A 6,284-nucleotide genomic window follows, 5' to 3' on the forward strand; every position below is an offset into this window, starting at 1 on the left:
AAAATGTTTATGTTCCACAACAAAGAAGTAAATTCGGTAAGTGCCATATTTGGCCCCGAATATTAGGTTCAATATTTCTAGATAAAAACATTTTAAGTTTACGAAAAGACATATGCAAAAGTGAAATACAATTGTTTTCCTAATAGTTCTATTTTTAAAGCGTTGATTGTGACATCCAAAATAGGTTAGAAATAGAGATTTTAGCGCAATTTGACAAAATCGTCCGGATTTCAACCAAACGCAGGCCTGAGAAACATAGAGCGGAGGCGCCGAAAAACTAAGTATTCGAGTCAGATATATAAGATGTCTTAACAAACATTATCTTTTTTGTACGACGCATGCGCTCTATGTTTTAGTCCAAGAATCAATAGAAATTTACGTTTTCATTTAAATGTTCGTGGAAAATCAAAATCAGTTATATTTGTGACGTAATAGATAGAACGCAAGAACGTAAATTGTTAACAAAATTACATATTTCCTGTTTATTGTATAGGCTATGATTCATTGCGATGTCGGTCAATAAATGCCAATTTGAAATTTTAAATAAAAATAAGGGCCATTTTAGAGTCTTATCGAACCTACTCCTTTGATAAGGAAACTGCTCCACAAAAAAGAGTCAAAATACATGTATAACGAAAGCGTGTGTGCTTAATAGAATGAAGTACATGTACCTGCCACTACAAGAAAAGATAAGCTCTGTACACGTGCATACACTTTCTGTCATATCTATACGCGGTTATTTGTTTTTTTTATGGAATATATATTAGTATTAGATTAAATTTGGCATTGAACAGGCTTTCATGAACTGAGAATGTTCTCATACTGTGTGTGCGTTGACGTATTTATAGTTAAAGAATAAGGCGGAATATACCACAGGAATATTCAAACTCATAAGTCGAAAACGAAATCACAATACCATGGCTGAGAACAAAGACAAACATCCGTCTATAAAACACTACATAGAAAACTATAGATTATGTACACGAACCGCACCAAAAACTGGGGGCGATCTCAGGTTCTCCGGAAGGATAAGCACATATTGTTTCACTTATGGCACCCGCCGTTTTGCTCATTTAGGTACACATATGGCGATAAGTGTAATTCGGTAGGTCACATTAAATACGTTTCAGGTCAAAATGCGACTATTGAGCAACATTTGAGATAGGTTTTGTGGGTAATATGCTGACAGAGTTTCTGTTTCGGATTTACAGAATAGAGAAAAATGGAAAGAACATCATAAATATACCTGTAATGGAATAATAGAAGGTTTTGATATAATTTATTTCAGAGAATGACCGAGATTTGAAATTTTCTAGAAGTTATTTTGAGTTCATATGAATCCGCAAATACGTATACGTATATGTGTGTCAAGATCTCACCCCTATCAAAGGTTACGTTTTTGTACATGGGATTACCCGAGCGTTCATGTATTCCTATTTCTTTGATTAGACACTTGCATCGGATTTACAGACAAAAAACAATATTGTGTGAAGCCTTGTCAGCAGCAACAACAACATATTTAGCGTGAAGAGATTTCAGACATTTCACAACCTCTTTGTCTCTCGATACGGACTTAGGTCGAACATTTACACAGTTTTTCAACTTATAGATTTTACGTTGTGTCAACGACCTAATTGATGTAACCAATTCTGAATGAGCGTCTGGTTCAAGCTTTTCTCGTTTTGTCCATGCTCTGGCGTAATCCTCAACGGAATCCATTATCATTTTAAAATAATGGTTCAATTGATGTGTTGTGACTCTCTAAATTAGGAGCCAACAGATATCACCTTCCGGAGATTTTCAGGTGAATTATATATTTAGATCACCAGCAATTACATGGCCAGAGGTTTTGTAAGTTATGGAAAGTTTTTCAAGTATTCTTCTAAATCAAGATTTTGTAATTCTTATTTATAGTTAAATACTCTACATTATGTAGGTACAATGGTTCGGTGTAACAATGGAAAGTACAGAGTATCATTATTACACATCACTGCGTGGTACGGCACGGTCCTTTGGTTCTTTTAGTTTGATTTTCGAAGGGTCTAGAATTATGTTAAATAATAAAAACAAAACAAGATAATTAATACTTTATTGAAGTTTCACTTTTTATACAATATATGTTAAAAATACAAATTCACATAATATATAAAACCAAAGCCATTCTTAAAAGAGTATATTTGTGTGACTGGATATAAATATTTAATAATATATATAAAATGCATTATTTAAATATATTACATTTATTTGTTTTGTAATAAAATTTCAAAGCAGATCTTGTCAGTTAGAAGTAAACATGTTCACTACTAATTTAAAATACAAGTATTTTGTCAACAGTTTTGTCATAAACCTGAAAATAAGAGGTATGAGATATCTACAGAATGTATAAAAAGAGATAAAACCGGAGCAGCAAATAAACTGCCTAAAATTACGGATAGTTTAACAGTGGTATTGTCCTATATTTACCGCCCGGGCCTTCTAACATTTCTAGAATTATGTTAAATAATGCAGTCAAGACAAAGACAATACATTAATGTTTCACTTTTTATAAAAAAAAAAACGTATAAAATATAAACTCACAAAATATATAAAACCAGAGCCACTGTTTAACGACTCATGAGAAGCTATACATACATATTTACATAAAATATATAAAACTCATAATTTAAGTACATTATATTGATACCAAATTCATTAAGATCAGCTTTGTCTGGGGAGTGGCAACTTTATTTTTCAAACAATTTATTAATTAATCGATTTTAAAATTCCATATAATGTCACTCAAAAATCACTCCTATATTTATAAGTATATGATTGATAATTTTACCAACAAGAAACAGGACGAACAACGAGGCTCGCCAAACTTTTTTCCTGATTTGTAGCAAGTACATTGAATTTAATTTTTTTTTTACTGACTATGTACATATATTGTTTTTATCCAGTAATTTACCCTTTACATTTTGTTTTGTTTCGAACTGTTGTATGATTTTCATACATGTCGACATGGCATAAACGCGATCACTGAGGATGACTCATAATAAACTAGGATAAAACAAAAATGTTAACATCACTGTTCGATAAACATATTAGTAGAATAACTCACGAAACTAACTTTAACCTATACAAATAAAGCAAACATTTATTTGAAGCAAACTAATTGGCGGATTTCATGATAAAAATATGGAAAATAGTCATGCTTGACTCTTTACAAAATATTGCACTTCCACTCTAATATTTATAAACATGTTACATAATGTATGCATGCCAAGAGTAAATAAAGATATACAAGTACGTAAATGAGACCGAAGAGAAACCATCAATAAAATATGGGGAAAGGAATCTAATTGGAAACTTGTAAAATATGGGAAAAGGAACAGGAGATAAAACAAATGGACATATCTAAGAGCGCTCTAAGAAGTACCTATAGTATATTGTTAATTCTAAAAAGGAAATTTTAGTAAAAAAAAAAAAAGACACTCCATAAATTATTTATACGGTTGCCTTACTCAAGATTGATTTAGTTCTACCTTTCATTCTCAAAAATTTATATTTGTATAACTGAGAAATGGTAAAACCGTACGACAAACGCCATCAGAATGACAAGAAATCGAACAAAGACTATTATCAATTATAATCTAAAAACCGAACTGTTAATCTGTCAGAGTTGTTCTATAATTTATGAATTATACACATAAATCATTTCTAACGATTTCTCGTTTCCACTTTTAGTTGCTGCTACTGAGCGTCTTCCAGATGCGGCTTTTGTGTTGATTACATAGCTTCTGCATAAAGTGACAATGGCTAGTATCCCATTAGAAAAGTACAGTATTGTTGCAGCACAAACCATCCAAAAAGAAATGAAAAAATATCTGTGAATGTCTACTTTGTGTAGTATTTCGTTAATATCCAATCCGTTATTATATAGATTAATTTTTAGCTCATCATAGGTTTGTATTGCAACACTAAACGTTATCAAGCATACACATAAAGCAGGACCTACAATATAAATGCATGTAACATGTAACAAAAAAGTACTGTCTATACATGTTTAAATTTTAAACTTCAAAATAGATATACCGGATTGTAGGAAAAGAAAATATCCCATTCGAACGCTTGGTTCGTTGGGATCTGTCATCACCATGGTCGCTGTCTGCTATAAAATATGATAATGTTAATGGACTTTTTTCGCACAGAAATTTGTATAATAAAATGCATTATGGTATACTTCACGAATTGTGGTTGACGGCAACAACCGCCGTTAAACATGTCTGCAATAGCTATGATTATCTAGATATACATCAAATTTCATAAGATTCGTATAAAGTATATTAAGACTTACCAATGATGAAATTTTCTACAATTGAAACAATATAGTAGACACGGACATGGTTCATCTCCCGTATCCAGATGAAATACAGTTTCCAAATCGAAAACGATATTGCACAAACGACGGCCACAGTTGCACATGATCTAGAAATTGTCCACAAATCTATAAAAGGTTAAAAAAAGTTTAAGTTGATTCTGTGTAAACGGGATTACAACTATCTCACTTATTTCCCTACAACTGTATATATATATATATATATATATATATATATATATATGTTATTCTGAATTGTTGAATGTAATTTGTTTATTTGCATACGCTTTTGTTTTTCGCGGAGTTGTGAATTAAATATAACTTAAAACTTGAAAATGTAAATATTATGCATTATTCCATGAAGTAAATTTGCATTAATGCTATGTTATCGGTTCCACATTAAACAAGATCAGTATTGTTTATGGTACTTACCATGTTACTGTCTGTATTAATAACATTTATATGTTTTACGCATGTTATAAAAGTAAGAAGATGTAGTATGATTGCCATGGAGGAAAATTTTCGCCAGTGACGAAAAGACATAGAAGTTAGCAACTAGAGGTTTGTAAAACTTGAGTTTATCATTGAAAGTAACAATATTTTTTTAATTCCCTCATCTTAAGTTATACTTCAAATCTCTCTGAAAAGGTCCAACATATCTGTTACACGGCATCGATGGTCTCTTTGTAGAGTACTTCTTTGATTGTCTGACGTTGTAAGATCGACCCAAGCCGGATTAAACAATAGAGTTCTGAACTGTTGTTTTTTTTTCTCCTAATCTCGCACCATTTATGAGCAAAAGCATAGACTGTTCGGCTCGGATTAAGAATAATGTGTCTGGGTTGGCATATCTTCGACACTATCGTTGAAAAACTGTTTATTAAATTTAAAGTTTGGTCCACTAAATTCAACCATCTTATCTAGTTTATTCATTATTCCCAAATTCAAAAATGTTTAAAATAAATATAAAAAAAAAAGAAAGCACATATCGCAGCCGAAATCGGGAAAAAACTTAATATCATATAATGCCTAATGTATATGAAAAACCCAACATTAGTAGATACAAAATATAAAAGTATAACTATAATTATATATTAACATACTTATAATTCTGTTGGCCTTGTTTATTATCACATCATCTATCAGATTAAAACGTTTGTTAATCTTGGTAAATATTGAAAATTGTTTCGCCAGAAAAGATAGATCAAAACATCCATAATGTTTAAAGCACCACTGCCAAAGACCAATATATTCCTTCTCGACCATTTCAAAAGCTTCAAAGTTAAATTCAGTTTTCACTGATATCAAAATCCAAAGTGGCGTTGAAAATCCAAAGACAAGCAAAGAAAGTGCAACCACTGTCAAAACAAAGATAACTTTGTTAGCTCTGGTTAAATTTGTCCATTTTGTTGTGCATGGCATATTTATTTTCACTTTGTGTTAACATGCAAAGAATATTAATTGTCTTTAAAAATTGCCGAACAAAGGTTAATATGTCTGGCGTTAAGTAGAATAAATTATCACATTTTCGATGAGTTTCCTCTATGACTTTTAGATTATAAGTACCCTTGCCATTGTTTAACTGTGTTTTTCGAATATTAACAGGAAATGAATTTTCATAAGAGATGTCATTATCCAATAAAATTTTAGGATTGTGTGGGGTATTTTTGTTTGTTTGTTGTTTTCTTTTATTTCATTTATCTTTTTCTGGCTTTGTTACTATTTTCTTCAAATAGGGGGGGGGGGGGGGGGGGGCTGCGGGTATTCATGTATTTATTTATATTATCAGATGACCGCAACGGTTGTGCATGTATTGTACTTTGCAATGGGGCATTTTTTTAAGACATGTTTATTTCATGAACTCGTGTTTAGCTAGATGCCGAAGCTGCACAAATCTTCTGCAGACGTTAAAAGAAGATAAGAAATC

General features: G+C 31.4%; 1 long non-coding RNA gene across 1 annotated transcript; it reads right to left on the reverse strand.

Moving 5' to 3' along the window:
- Positions 1-2,072: 2,072 nt before the first annotated feature.
- LOC127720368 (uncharacterized) lies at positions 2,073-6,080 on the reverse strand. Its single transcript, XR_007990710.1, has 3 exons — positions 5,461-6,080; positions 4,337-4,486; positions 2,073-3,993 (listed from the first exon to the last, which is right to left on the reverse strand). It is a non-coding gene; the product is annotated as an uncharacterized LOC127720368 (long non-coding RNA).
- Positions 6,081-6,284: the final 204 nt, after the last annotated feature.

The sequence above is a fragment of the Mytilus californianus genome, unplaced genomic scaffold (assembly GCF_021869535.1).
Source record: "Mytilus californianus isolate M0D057914Y unplaced genomic scaffold, xbMytCali1.0.p SCAF_11, whole genome shotgun sequence".
Classification (NCBI taxonomy): Eukaryota; Metazoa; Mollusca; class Bivalvia; order Mytilida; family Mytilidae; genus Mytilus; species Mytilus californianus.